The sequence below is a fragment of the Anneissia japonica genome, unplaced genomic scaffold (assembly GCF_011630105.1).
Source record: "Anneissia japonica isolate Jap-2015-1 unplaced genomic scaffold, ASM1163010v1 scaffold351_len699533_cov169, whole genome shotgun sequence".
Classification (NCBI taxonomy): Eukaryota; Metazoa; Echinodermata; class Crinoidea; order Comatulida; family Comatulidae; genus Anneissia; species Anneissia japonica.
Window position 1 is genome coordinate 507,497 of NW_022685600.1, and position 14,934 is coordinate 522,430.

Consider the following 14,934-nt stretch of genomic DNA (forward strand, 5'->3'; position numbering starts at 1 on the left):
TGTGACGATGATGATGATAATGATAAGGATAGTGATATTAATAATAATAGGCATATTAACAATAATAAATTGCCTATTATAAACAATTTTGTATTAAATGTCATAATCAACAAATACACGAGAGTTTTGCAGTAAAATGTTACCGATAGGCCTACTGTGGTATTGTACAAATTTAAATTTTCAATATTGGCCTCCAATAATGAGCCTTATTTCTAAATGTGATACAGTAGGCCTATATAATGATATCTGTATTGACTTTCATGAAAATGCCAAATTCGTTCTACACATAAACTGCAACTCAATTGGCCTCCAATAATGAGCCTTATTTCTAAATGTGATACAGTAGGCCTATATAATGATATCTGTATTGACTTTCATGAAAATGCCAAATTCGTTCTACACATAAACTGCAACTCAATTCAGCAATGAACGAAAAAAACATAATACCAATGAACGAAAAAAAAATAATACAGTACAATGAAATATATCACAGCAACAAGAAACTTTCAGATAAACCCGTCTTTAATTATTAATAAATTCATTGTAGGCTTAAAAAATGCATGCGTTGCTACTTCGCGTTTAACATTATTACTATGTTAATTAGGCCTACTAAATAATTGGCAGTGATATGTTAGCTTTCATTATTATTATTTACATTCTGTTGAGATACAGTACATAATACTGAGTCAGTAACTGTACTGCGCACAAATCGCATCTGTCGAGTAGAAACACTGCGTTTGAGCCAAAGCGAATTGCTTGTGTAACTGAATCAGATCGATATGCACACCTTACGATTTTTTTTTTGTATACTTCTTTGACACCAAACAGCAAGCAACCCACCGAACAGGATGAATGCTCTATAAAGTCCTTTTATGAGGCTAAGGGAGTAGAGTTTATCAGTCGTGAGAAGAAAATCCTGGGTTTAGAAGACAGGCACCTTATAACCACCCAGCTATTCAACCCATCTCCATCTTAGACTCAAATATGCGGCATATCGGTACTTCACAGTATCTTCCTTGAAGACCTGTCCAAATATCAAAATTGTATTTGACAAAAAACATGTGACATGCCTAAATATAGTCATGATGACATCACATCATCACCATATATAGGCACATCATAATTTATTGGAGTATAACATTTTTTTTTTTTTTTTTTTGGTCAATGAAAATTTGATAGTGCGGACTTCATAAATATGTTATAATACAGTATTTCGAAATATAAAATATTTCGCTTCTAAATTCACTTTTCATGCTGTACATTAATTTCAAACTGATTAAGTAGCTAACATCTTAGAATCAGAAACGTCACAAAAACCAGTATGTATACAAGAAACAACTACGAGCTACTTAAGATGGTAAGCATTCTACAGAGAAAAGAAAAAAGAAAAAAAAAATCATGTTTTTTCAAAAATCCTGAGTAATTAAAAAAACTATGGATATCGTTTGCGTATATTGTTCAATGCAATTTATACTGACTGTGCATATATATCGATTATATAACTTTTATTTTAATTTTAACCCACTTGCAGCATTTATTTATATGTTTAATTACTAATCAGATGAAAACTAGTCCTAATTTTAGTAGAAACGAGAAATCACAAAAACCGCATCTGCAAACGCATAACGTTCAATATAGACGTTTAACTCATGACTATTAAAATATATCGCCTTTCCAAAAATGATCGCGGAGTTTCCGCGAGTTAGTACCAAAGTCACCGTTGGGATTCAATAGGAAGACATTACGGTATACATAATATGCCGATGGTGATCCGTATTTATGGATGCGTAAAATATTATAATTTTCCATCTGTAAGGAGTCGTCTTGCTTGTAGTCCCAATCATTGCAAGTACCTAAAATTAGCATGGCCAATGCACACGAGCGTAACATGTTGATGTCGAGTAAACTGAACAATATTGTTTAGGCCTAATATTATATCTTTAAAATACTTGGTTATACATTAAAAAAAAATGAAAACTAGCATAAGTAAGGCAATAACAATATATCAAGTGGTCATGTGCTGATTAATATCCTACTTATCAGACCACACACACAGAGTATAATGTTTGGCAGGCAGTTGTTATGATCGTGAAACTACTTTTCTTCAATACCTTTCGCTATAGTACTATTTTCTACACATACGGTACTTTCAAAACTCATTACGCTTAATATTGATAATGACCCAACCTATTTTAGAGGTGGGAGAGACAACGCTGTGATCTACTGATACCAGCAAAGGGAAAACACCTTATTTTCCCTTGTTTTTTTTATCCCTCATGTTTTAATAGAAAATATGGATGCATAATATGAGTTATAAAAGCGTATCTTTGAACATAGTTACAGGCCTTACAAAATATATTTATTTAAATGAATCTAAAATTTGTATAATATGATATGTATCGTATATAGTTGAACTTTTGATAAAACGAATAGCCCTAAAAATATACGAATAATGAATGTTTACGAGAGCAATAAGATAGAAAATACAATTTTTCACTGAATACGTATAAATACATATAAATACATATTGGCCCTAAATATGAAACAATACATAGCAATATGTATAAATACATACCAATATGTATAAAGACATATGTATAAATACATATAAATATGCATGACATACGATAATAATTGTAAGGGCTAATAATATGTGAACTCATGAAAAGTATAAAAGAAAGTAAAGATACATTTTTAAATTACTGTACTTGTGGAGCAACAAAAGCAATATTTAAAATACACAGTTACAGCATATTGAAATAGATATAACATATCACATAACATTTTTAGACATTATTTAAATGATGATTATCATTATTATAAAGATATAATGATGTTGATTATATTAACATAATTGTATATATATACATATATGTATATATAATGTATATATATGTATATATATGTATATATATATATGTATGTATATATATATATGTGTGTAAATATATGTGTATGTATGTATATATATGTATATATTTAGTGTGTATATATATACAATTGCTGTCTCTTATACACATCTAGTGTGTATAAGAGACAGATATATATGTAGGCCCATATTTTAGTTTAAACAATTATACAAATTATAATTTAATATTAAAAGTACTAATAGCAGTTTTAATAGTAACAATAAAGACAATAACAATGATTGTATATATATATATATATATATGTATATATACATATATGTATATATACATATATGTATATATAGTGTATATATATATGTATATATATGTATATATAGTGTGTATGTATACATAAAGTGTATATATATATATAATTATACAAATTATAATTTTAATAATATTAAAAGTACTAATAGCAGTTTTAATAGTAATAATAAAGGCAATAACAATGATGATAATACAAAATACCTGTGTATAATTATGTCGCCATCATTCATTGTTTTATAATAGCGAATCAATATATCTCATATTATTAATTTGGTTTCATTAAACTGCCTAGGTATTACACCGTATAGCAATTAATAAATGTATTAACAAAACACTGTATAATTAACATGAATATTTAATTATGTCTAAATACGACAAATATAAAATAATTGCACTCAATCTGTTTTATTAAAAATTCATAAATTAATTTAAAAGGATAAATTTCATATTAATATTGTATGAATGGAGATCATAATATTGATGGATATAGTTTGCGGCTAAGATTCAGAGCGTTTGAATAGATTATCACATGGTAAGGCTTGATGAAGTTTCACACTGTATCAGAGTGACTCGTATTTGCGCATTGTTTTACATCGAATGGATCGCAGATGTTACTTTCATCGTCCATTATCGAAAAACTCTGATTTCTTTTCCACCATCCAACAGGAAACTCTAGTTTCATTCTTCAGTAGGCCTGCTCCACTTCAGTAATTCTTTTTCTTTCTTTTTTTTTTCAAAATGGACTTGCATGTCCTCGGGAGTACATCTTAAAAAGAAAGTACAGTAAGGTGACCCAGACGGAGCGTTATACTCTTTATGAACAGAGAAACATCATCCTGGTTGGTTTTTTTGTCGAACAGAATTTATTTTTTTATGTTTGATTCTCATGGAAAAAAAAAATTCTCAATATAAACCCTGGCCTTTCTTTGTAATTTGAATCATTGTCATAAAAAGACCAAAATACATCATCAAATAACTAGCAGACAATTGGACACCTGCAGAAGGCATCGACTGTTCTGTACAGAGGATACATTCAGGAGGCGTACTCTGTACTGTACAGAGATCCTCCTCGAAACCAACACACAGTTCATCCTCCCCTGTACAGTGACATGACTGCATCAGCCTGACGCCCTCAGTATCGTTTGAAAGTCTGTCGAGGGCCTCTTTACATTTTGGCGTGCACAACTGCGCGTCAGGATCTCTGGAAAACATGCTTGAACTGCAGTTCGTTAGAAAATCATGCAACAGACTAGAGCAGTTTGAGGGATCGTCAAGACATGAGCTGAACATCCTATAACAGGTTAGATAATGCTCAGCATCATTGCAGTGTGTATACCGTTCCTGGTCCCGAGCACATATATCTGATTCATAGGTTGGTAAAGACTTGCGACAGTCACACTCGTACAACAATGGATATTTGTCCATTATTTGTTTCACCTTCGTGGCACATTTGCTAGAGCAGTTATACATCCCACTGCTCTCTAGGTGACATTCAACTAACTGGAATAAATCACTTGCCATAGAGTTCTGGCAGCCCAGATCCCCATCACAAAACGAAATCATTTCGTCATAACACGTAACGCTGTCCTCTCTACTTATATCCGGATCGTCAGAGGAAAGGGATGAAAAATAGACATCATGGCAGTCTGTCCTATTTATAAAGTTCTGGCACCAGTTTCTTGCCATGTGATCACATTTACAATCCCATAGCCCTGTGGCGAAACGATCGTTTTGAATATCCTCAAATGCATCCATACAGGGATTTTCACACCCGGTTGCCGTGCCGAGCATTTTCAATTCATCTTTACAGTCGTCTAAATAGTTGTTTAACTTTGTTCGGCACGTTTCACTGTCGTTGCAAACTTTATACATTTCAGAGCAGTTATCAATATCTACCTCATCTTCAGCTTCGAAGCAGAGAGGGAGTCTTTGTCTATCGGCAAGGCAGTCACTTGATGAGTATAAGTTGTCAATTGCATATCGACAATCGCATGTAGGTAACCACGGGTATTCAAATGTCATCTTAGTTGCTGTGTCTTTGCATTCATCAGAACACACGTCTGTCAAACCATTCCTAAGTTCACCACAATTTTCTTTTAATTCCATAAAATTTGGAATCATTTTGTTTCTGTATGCCAAGTCTGTATTTTCCTTCGAGGCGTATAGGCAGTTACAAAACACACTGGGTATAAATACTCCAAAGAATAACAGCACATTTATATAAACCATGATGGAAGCTTGTATCCCGCTTTTAAAGGCGGGAATGATTAGCGCAGGCTTTGGTGTTCAGATGAAGGTATCGATGAGTAATAAAATACAATAAAGTGTTAGGCCTACATACAGTTTTAAAATCACAAGTAGTGGATCATAAACATAAAAGATATAATTCCATTATCGTTTGAAGATGCGCCCATATACCTAATGTCTATGTCCAAGTCGTTTAAAAAAAAATAATTCAGTTAGGTCAGCGCAATTTTGCTAAAATTTGTACTCATTATATTACTAAAAATATCGCGTTACCTTTTTATAATTCGGGCTTTTTGTTTTCTGCCGTCTACCCCTGCGCACTTTTCATTGCACACGTGAACACTAGTTTGCAGAGGAGCAGATGAAACGAACTCAGGCATTGATTAGTAACAGTAAAACGTCTTATGAATATTCTTGTCGACAAGCCCTTGGGAAAATCCGAATCATCGACACGAAATTGCGAATACCGTATCTAGGCGTGTAAAAATAATTGTTATTCCTGTAGTCTGGACATAAACAGCTAGATGGAGATTATCCAACAAAAACACAACGAAATAAACTCCATGCAGTCTCAAGTAGATGCAAAAGTCTGCTATTGTTATTAAAACCAATATATGTTTGGCAGGGTCTGTCAATACTATTCGTCGTTATGCTGTCACTCGTTCGCTTGTAAGCGTGTCTACACACTCGAAAGCCTCGGTAAGAAACGTTCAATCAATATGCGACGACTGATATTAAGCTTTGCGTACCCACGATCATGTTGCGGCGCTAAATGATGATGGTTAGTAAACATAGTTAGATGGACATTTCGTTGGCGTGTTTAGCGTGCCCAGTGTAGCGTGTCCGTAGTTTATGAAACCGGTGTTGCGGCTGCGTGGCAAGTATTATTAATAATTTAGTAATTTTTGGACAAAATGAAAGAGTCCATTAGCAAAATAAAAAACAAAAAAACATTAAAATATAAATAAGACCTTTTTTACAAGCTTGAAATTATAAAGAAAACCCCGTTTTTTGTTGTTTTTTTTATAAACACTCGTTTTAGGTGATTTTGAGAATTGATGCGGTACATAACTAAATATATTACGAGGTTGAGTAAAAAGTAGTGAAAAAGTAAGTTATCCGTATAATAATAGAAAAGTAACTTAAATTAACTTACGTTATATTATAGCATCATCATTATCATCGTTAATACGATACCATACGATATTATTACGTCCAAAAAGGAAAAAGGTAAAGTTCTCTCAACAAAATCAAAGAAACCTAACCAAAATATGCATTCAAGGGTCCTCTTTCCACTAAGGTCTCAATGACCCGCATACCCCGACCCTAACCGAACTATGCATTTTGGGAAAGGGACTTTACTCCTCTAAGGTCCTAATGCCCCGCATACCTCTATAAAATCATCATAATCACCATCCTTATAAACATGCAAGAACATTTTTATCATTTCTGTATTTCTATTTATATTCCTCATAATCATCATTATCTCTTTATGAAGAGAAATAGAAATCACGAAGATATGCAACACTACTTGCGTTTATGTTATTGCATCATCATAGCCATCATTCTCATCGTCATCACCATCACCAGCAGCAGCAGCAACAACAACAACAACAACAACAATAATAACAACAACAACAATAACAACAACAACAATAACAACAACATCATCATAATCACAATTCCTCATAAATAATAATAGGATTCGTACCTTTTTTGTAAGCCTCATTAATTTTAATCCTCATTATCCATTATTATTTATTATTATTATTATTATTATTATTATTATTATTATTATTATTATTATTATTATTATTATTATTTATTATTATTATTTTATTATTATTATTATTATTATTATTATTATTATTATTATTATTATTAATAATGTCATCTTATTAGGCGCACGTATCTTATGAATTGATGGAAGATGGGTTAATTTCCTCGAGCATATTGCTTGCGGATTGTGGGAGATATTCCTACTAAAGACCCTCTAGCTATGCCAATATTGGTTACAATAATGATGGTATAATCACGCTCTATATATTACCTCTGGAGATAACTGTGTGTCTTTTCCTTTGAACAACACTGTTGAGGATTGCTTCGGTACTGTTTCATTTCCCTTATCGGATTTCTTCTTTTCTTTTCCAGTTAAATGGTAAGGCGTGTATATAGGAATTAGAATTAGGGAGTGATATTGTAATGAGTTGTATGTTTGTTCAGTGACAGATTTCCCCAAGCAATGTAAAGGGCTTCATAAGATATATTTATTGATAACAATTATTTTGAATATTTAAGTTTTTCTTTACTTTTGACACCATGACCATGTTTTTGTTCTTTTTTATTATTATTAATGACTAGTATTTGGAGACGTACTGAGTTCGGTGCGATAACACGTCAGGTAGAGAAAATAATCACTCCTATGATATTTCTTGAAGAAAACTCGCATTATAATAGCATTTGTAGTGGTGTTCATCTGGCTAGATAACCTGGAGGTCGTGGGTTCGATTCCCACCCGAACCATTTTTTTTATATCTAATTTGAATATTTTTATAATCTATTTTTTAACAAAAAAAATCACGGTCAAGTATTTTAAAATCACCTAAAATCACATTATTTTGCGAATTAGCGCCCCTCAACTGATCATCGAGCCCCCCACTTCACCTTCCCTCCTCCATCAGCACCCCCACACTTCGCCTTGGCTCCCCTCCCCATCAGTCCCCCATTTAAAGATATCTAGATACGCCACTGACTTACATGACGAGATGAATGAAAATACTCAACCGATGTGCCACCAAATCGTAACCAGCATTCACCATGCCCTCACGATGTCACCGGGGACGCAACTGCCAAAAAACTATTTTTGGCAGCGAAGGGACCCTACCAATAAAGAATCAACAAACAACCAGGTTTCTGGGTTGATTTGCAAGGTACTACACGGCTCAACTATTTTTCACCTTTGGTTAATTGGTAAAAATCGCACACAATTCTTACGACGTCACTGACAACGCCGGGGACGGCAACTCGATTTTGAGATTAATTTTCCGAATAAAGTTATACTAAATAACTTCTAATGACGAACTATTGTCTTCAGTTGTCTTTGTTGGTCATTCAACTGTCATTTTATCTATTTTTTCGGTGATATTACCATCCTGAATAATCTATAAAACACCCACATAACAACGTCACGTTAGATCGATCGGTGGGGACGCCGTGGTGACGCCGGTAATGTCAAATTTCGCCGGAAGGTATCAAGATGATAAACAGTTTCATTGGACTAAATTCTTGCTTATGTTAACCACATCATAGTTTACCAACCTGATAGATTTGAAATGCGTGAGTGACTATACCAGTTGGGTGGGGGAGGGGAACCAACCCCCCCCCCCCCCCCCCCCCCCCCCTCCGCACCCCACCCCCGCTGCTACGACGATCTGAGCATTTTTAAGCTGATTGAAAACGATTTCAGGGAGTGTTTGTTGATAATACAGGTATATAAGCAAAAATATTAATAAAGCCAGTTTGAGTTTCAATGTAGGCTTATATTAATTTGAGCACCCAAACTATGTAGACTTACACAAACTTTTGCAAAATGCGTCTTTCATCCAAAATCAATTAAAAATGCGGGACTGTCCCGTACGATGCGAGACGGTTGGTAACTATGCTTGAGTGTTCTTCGTTACATACTTTCCATTTAATTAAGTGTTAATATGGGCAAATGTTTGCATTGAGAGGAGCCACGTTGTACGTATCTTGAAGTTTCAGCTATCCCTCTCCCATGTGTTGAACCACCTGTGCTTTTAATCGATCTCATCAAAACATGTTGATAATCGTTGCTATGTGTATATAACTATATTACGTCTCCAATGTTTAACTTTTGACACTACAAGGTAATTTAATACATTATATTTGTAATTATGTTTACTATTGATTTTTGCTAGATTCTGTACATCTTCCAGAAAGGTTGACGTTTGACCCATGACACTAACTTAACTTAGTAATGAAATGTGCACTTTTGATTCAATTAATTTGATGTGTTATTTTTACTATATTTCAAAATATTTGCCATAGTAATTATTATTGCTATTGTCATCCATTAACTTCACAATTTTAAAAATAGATTTAGAATGCTGTTATAGTTCATTTACAAATCCAACTTTAATTTCAACCTTTGAGACTGCAAGGCCATTTTAACCCTGTAGTGTGCAATTATGTTTATTTGTATTCAATGATATTTACATGTAAATATTTAGCGTAAAAATTTGCATTTTTTCTTAAAATATCCTGCTTAACTTCCGAAATAAGAGGTTGACCTTTGACCTAATGACACAGAAAGGTCATTTGGCAATCAAGTGTGTGATTTTGATTTCTTAAGTTCATGTTTTATACTTATCATTTTTGTAAAATGTTTAGAAAATTAATTATAAATGCAGCAGAGAGTTTGTAATACTGCATACCTCTTACAAATTCAAATTGGTCCCTGACCTTTGTCACTGACAGGTCATCTGAACCTTTTTATGTGCAATTATGATTATTTGTAATAAATATGGTATTTACATGTAAATATTTATAGTAAACACTTGCATTTTCATGCAAAAATCCTGCTTAGCATTCCAAATAAGTGGTTGACCTTTGACCTAATGCCACCGAGAGGTCATTTGGCAAATCAAATATGAGATTTCGATTCTTTGGGGTCATTTTTATATTTGTACCCAATACATTTATATGCTCAATATGTTATGGTTAAGGAGAAAATTAGCTGCAAAGTTTCCAAATGGCGGCCATTTTGTATTTATGCAAATTAGGTAATTTAGTATTGGCCGATCAAGGTAGATTTTGGATATGCTAATTGTTACAAGCAAAAGAACATATTTTAGCAATAAAACAAACTTTTGCAATTTGTTTGACTGGCAGACCTACCGTATTTCTACTTGTAGAATCCGGTGTAGTGTCTCTAGGCCTACTATTTTATTTAAACCGCAATATTGAATTTGTATAATCTTTTATATTTCATTTGTAACCCTTACTTATGTATATTATTATATTCAGCATGAGGTCGACTAAGCAACCTGTTTCCTTATGGTACCAGGAACTTTGATGACAAGTAAGTCAGGTTCTGTACCATGGCTAACTTATCCCACTTTTATTAACTAAAACAATTAAATAATATAATCATCTTTAATTCTTATTGGTCAAGTATTTCCTCATCTTTTAAGTCATCCAATAGTAAGGAGTGCTACCCCAATATTACACAGTATTCCTATTGCTATACACTTCTCACTTTGTTCTCATTCGGATTACTACCTCAACTGTACTTTGCAATATTTTATCTTGTTTGATTTCATCGATAGCCAAGTGTTTTTTATAGCTTACATTAAGCATTTTGCACTGGAAAGAAATTATATTATATCTATTCAAATTAGTTTGTTGTGTTCTTCCCGTTGCGCCATACAATGACTAATGGGTGACTCCGACTTCAAGATCCAGATAATATTTTGGTTGCACCGCCTGCACAGCCACTTGCACCACCGGTAGTAACACCTACAGAAAAATGTGCAATCAGCTTAAAACGACCTCCACACTGGGCACATGATCCCACCTTGTGGTTTACGTAAGTAGAAGCACAATTCACTACAAAGGGAAATAACTGCAGTCTATGCCACGAAATACGCATATTTAGTAGGTTCGTTACAACCCCAGATTGCACGCTAAGTGCGTACGACGCACATCGGACTCCGGACCAAAAACGCCTCCGACAACCTGCTCACTGCGGAGGAGTTAGGAGATAGAACTTTCACTGCTCTATCATCATATGCTGCAGTTGCTGGTGATCGACCGCTTGAACCCTCCTGTTGGGGAGAGTTCCCCCCCCCCCCAACGTCGGGAAGAAAAATCACAATTTGTCGGGTAGAAAAAAAAATTATATATATTTTATACATATTAGTAAACTCTAAAATCGAATAAATAGGGCTTTTAAACGTACCCCTAAATTGTTAAAATTCGCCCCAGGACCACTTTAAAAACATTTTAAGCGACATTCGACCACCCCCACTTTGCTCTAGTCGGGGCATCCCCCCCCCACCCCGCCCCGTCTGGGACCTTAGACCCCCCGTAAGGCAAATTCTGGCGCCACCCCCGAGAAAGAAGCGAAATTTTTTGTCAGTGTCATCGGTTTAAGGCCCTCCACATGTACGTGTGTGTCCTTCTTCAAAATATCCCAAAAACGGCTGCACAGATCTAAATGAAAATAAGGTAGGTAAGACCTAATGAAGAAATGATTAAATGTTGGTGTCGCGTCGGTCCAGAGTAGGGTGTGGATGTGAGGACCATTTAAAGGAAAACGTCTTAGACCAGATATTCAACTGATCTGAATAAAACTTTCTTGAAGGTATGTAAACCTGTCATGAAAAAGTTGGTTTAATTACTGAGGGCGCTACATAATATGTCTCTTATACACATCTAGATGTGTATAAGAGACAGCCCGAACCATTTTTTTTATATTGAAATTTACTTGCTCATGTTGCATGTAACACTCAATTAACAAATTAATAACGTAAGCAAAAAATTTATTAAATTTTAAAAATGTGTATCCTTGATTTTTATACTGGATGATGATAATAATTTAAAAAAATCCAGGGTCTGGAAGTGTTTCTATAATTTTTCGCTAAAAATTATGTGTAAACATTTTTGAAATACACTAATTTCTTTTTTTTTTTTTTATTAAACAAAATTTTATTTAAAAAATGAATTTTTGTTTATTTTTGTAATTCTCTATGGGATTATAGATTTTTTATATTTTGCCAATTGGTTAAATAATAATCTCTATCCAGGGCCGCTCTCTAATTTAGAGACGATTAGAGACAAACATGTCAATGTCGTATAAAAATTGTTTGTTCCTTAATACACGCTGTTATGACAAACTGTTACTGTTTCTTATCAGTGCAACGCCCTCATGTGTTCGTTCAGTCAACAACAATCTGACTGCACTGAACAACTGAGGACGAGCGAGTACTTGCTTAAAACCAAATGAAAAGTATTTTTGGAGCTATTTTTCGGTAAGTTATATTTGTGTATTAGACAATATTTTTTCCTGATAATTAGAGCTTTAATATGATTAATGCCTGTGCATTTATTTTAAAGTTTATACTCCAGATACTTGTATTTTAACGCTTTGTTTATTGTAATAAAATCAGGTCATCTTATTCTTATATATCTCCAATCCGTAACCTAGGCTAGTGTTGTTTATGTCAAGAATCGGTAAGAAATTAGCAAGGAAGAACGTCATGTCTAATGGCTACAAACATGATTCGCCTAGGATACGTATTATCAACATTTTCGTATGTAACTTTAGGCAGACAGGGACTTCAATTAGCAGATTTAATTATGAGTTGTCTTTTATAATTCATTCAAACACCTACGTTTTGTTGCAAACAATCCCTGAACCATACATTTGGTACTCTAGCGATAATAGTAGTATAATGTCAGTATTTTTCACGTATATTCAATGGCCAAGGCCTAGGCCCTAGAGATCACGACTCGGGGTCACAATTGCGAAACCTGAGACAAAAGTTTGGATAGGCCTAGAACGTACATTATCTCTTCTTTCCCTTATTCTGGCAACGTTCTCCAAACTGGGCTGTGACCCATTGTAGCTGGTCACAAAATATTTGGGTGGGTGAGGTCTGAACTTGAGAGAAATAAAAAAAAAAATCACCTCAGACTATTTATTTTATTTATTTAATCGACTTCACACAGGCAAATATACAATAAAATATCAATGACATAAAAGATTGCCGGTGACGGGAAAAGGCCAACAGTGCAGACCTTGTCATTTACAGGGCCGGTGGAACTTTTTTTAACTTGGGGGGGCCCACTTATAAGATAAATAGGAATATGAATCATGCAGATCTGGAATCAAACCTAGGGGGTGAGAGTCAACATTTTACCCAAAAACAAAAGGGGATCCGGGGGTCCTCCCCCTGGAAAATTTTGATTTCTAGATGGCGGGAAATGACCTTTCCCGACTTTTGAAGTAGGTGTTTAATGACTTTGTTCTTCAAAATTCAAGGTTTTCCTCCTCTTCAAAATGGTCACTTTCTCAAAAACAGCAATTATACCAACGCAAAAGATGCTAGGCCAAGGCTGAAAAACGTCTTTATACCGATATCGTGGGTCATTATACTTTTTTGTGTACAATGTACAAGCTTCTACAAACTGAACAAACAGTTAATAAACAACGATTTTCGGACGAAATAACGCAATAATTGCATTGCTGTCTAGGAATTAACAACTAGTGTACTGTATGCCCTAGCACAAAACCCTGTGAATGAACCGTTCGTACTGCTTTCTCAGTCCCAATAGCATACTGCTGTGCCAGAGATTATCTACGGTATTGATTTTAAAACGACACACCAGTAAACATAAACGTTAAAGTTACATGGTTAGATCAAGTGAAAATTACGCCTTCCATTGTTTAATAAAGTGCATTATCGCTCCTTAAAAATTGATTGGAATCAACCTGAATTGAAGGCGGAACTCAAAGCAAGTTTGTACGATGGCAGACTCTTTTTAGTAGACATTCATTCGGATTTGGGTATGGTTAGATTCATCAGTGTGAATAACAAATGCATAGCTTACTTATTCTTCAAACAAGACACTTTTGAGAAACATGTTGCTAATTTAAATATGTATAGGAAATTTTTAGGGAATTAAATTTAAAATTGATAGATTTATTTAGATTTAATTTATAATAAGCAAAATACACTGAGTTCGTTTTATCGACAAGCTGTTGCGCAATGAAACTTTGGGCGATCTGACATCATCACAGCCAAGCACATGTTTGCACCTGATCCTATGAAAAAAAATAAACCAATTAGGTGGCAGAGTTTAGGAGGCGCGACCTGATGTCTGATGTTTACAACAAACAACCGACACCAGCAAGTGGCATCGTGACTACGAAGAATGTGTTGGGTTTATGGGAAAAATAGCAGACCGAAAGTTCACGTAAAAACAATATGAAAGTATTCGTTTTATTGGTAATTAGATTTGCTGTACAGTACAGCACAGCAAAACAAGAGGTACTGTACACTGTATGTAGGCCTACAGTATGTTAACTTTTCGTAGGCTAGTCGTACCGAACCCTAGTCACTTTTGCTAGGCCGAGATAATCATCATAGGCGTATGCCTATTTCAGCGGCTAGGCTGTAGCCTAGCTGACCTACAACATGCTTGTTCGTAAAGGGTTCAATGCAGTAGATATGTAACACTAACCAAACTTTCTAGAAATCCGAACATCGTAACCGGTCACGAGGTGGGTGGGGGGGGTCGGTATTGGGAGAGTTCTCTACATGTAAATATTGGAAGTTAAATTTGATGTCTTGTTGACTCACTGTTGATTACGATTAAACGTTCATCTGCAGTATTTCTTTAATCTCCCCTCTCCCCTCCCCTCCCCCCGCACCATCCTGCAAAATAATGACTCACCTGAAAATTATGGTGAGTGTTTTATTGCTTG

General features: G+C 34.5%; 1 protein-coding gene across 1 annotated transcript in view; it reads left to right on the forward strand.

Moving 5' to 3' along the window:
* Window positions 1-12,384: 12,384 nt before the first annotated feature.
* Window positions 12,385-14,934, forward strand: part of LOC117111663 (peptidyl-glycine alpha-amidating monooxygenase B-like) — a 63,866-nt gene continuing 61,316 nt past the window's right edge. The window contains exon 1 of the mRNA XM_033254639.1: window positions 12,385-12,475. The gene's annotated coding sequence lies outside the window, so the exon portion shown is untranslated. The remainder of the gene's footprint in view (window positions 12,476-14,934) is intronic.